This window comes from Penaeus monodon, chromosome 20, assembly GCF_015228065.2.
Source record: "Penaeus monodon isolate SGIC_2016 chromosome 20, NSTDA_Pmon_1, whole genome shotgun sequence".
Taxonomy (NCBI): Eukaryota; Metazoa; Arthropoda; class Malacostraca; order Decapoda; family Penaeidae; genus Penaeus; species Penaeus monodon.
The window spans coordinates 15,991,189-15,992,070 of NC_051405.1; positions in this window are offsets into that span (position 1 = coordinate 15,991,189).

Consider the following 882-nt stretch of genomic DNA (forward strand, 5'->3'; position numbering starts at 1 on the left):
AAGACTATCAACGAGATGAATGTTCCGGCCAGCGATCGTCTGCACGTAACCCCTTCCTCCCCCTCACCTTCCCCCCTCCCGCCACCCCATCAGAGGGTGTAGTCTCGACGTACCAAGAGATTCTTTCAAGCTTTCAGACTTAATAGAGCGGCCGGTGAAAGGGGACCAAATTGCCTTATCAACAACACGGCTCTGGGTATCGGTAGCAGAGGATGGCATTGTTAGGCTGGCGGCAAGGTCGGCGCTCCCGGCGTCCTGCCGATCGATTCTCGCCCTTATCGAGGCCGGGGATTCGCGGTCGTCTTCCGGCGAAGGAGCAGAGCTAAGCAGCCGCGAGCTGAGTCAGGGCCGGCGGGTTCCCGGGCGGAATCTCCACATGCAGAACAACGGCGTACAATTAAAGTGACGCAAAAATGAAACACGGAAAAATGGGAAACTTTTGAAACCATAGGCCCCAATTATAATTCTTGCCCTGCCCATTTTTACCAATTATATCACATTTATTCAATCGGGCGATGGATCTTGGGTAATTAGTTTTTGCAGCGCGTCACTTTAACCCGAGGCGAACACATAAACTGGTGCTATTAAACTACCGCTCCGTGTTCCACTGACGCACCGGCGCACTCACATACATTCACAGTTTCTACAAAAAAGGGAGAGAGATAGGGAGACGGAAAGAAAAAAGAGAAAATGTCGAATGTGCCGTCTATTTTCGTGTAAAGATTTTGTCTCTTTTATGACGTAAGGATAGCAATCTGGAGATGGCAATGAGCACTTCGCCGCGCAGGGAAGACGCCAGTGGGTTTCTCGTCTTATTATCGTCGGAACCATTTGTGATGGGAAGTGAAGGAAGACAAGGAGAAAAAAGGGAAATGAAGAAGT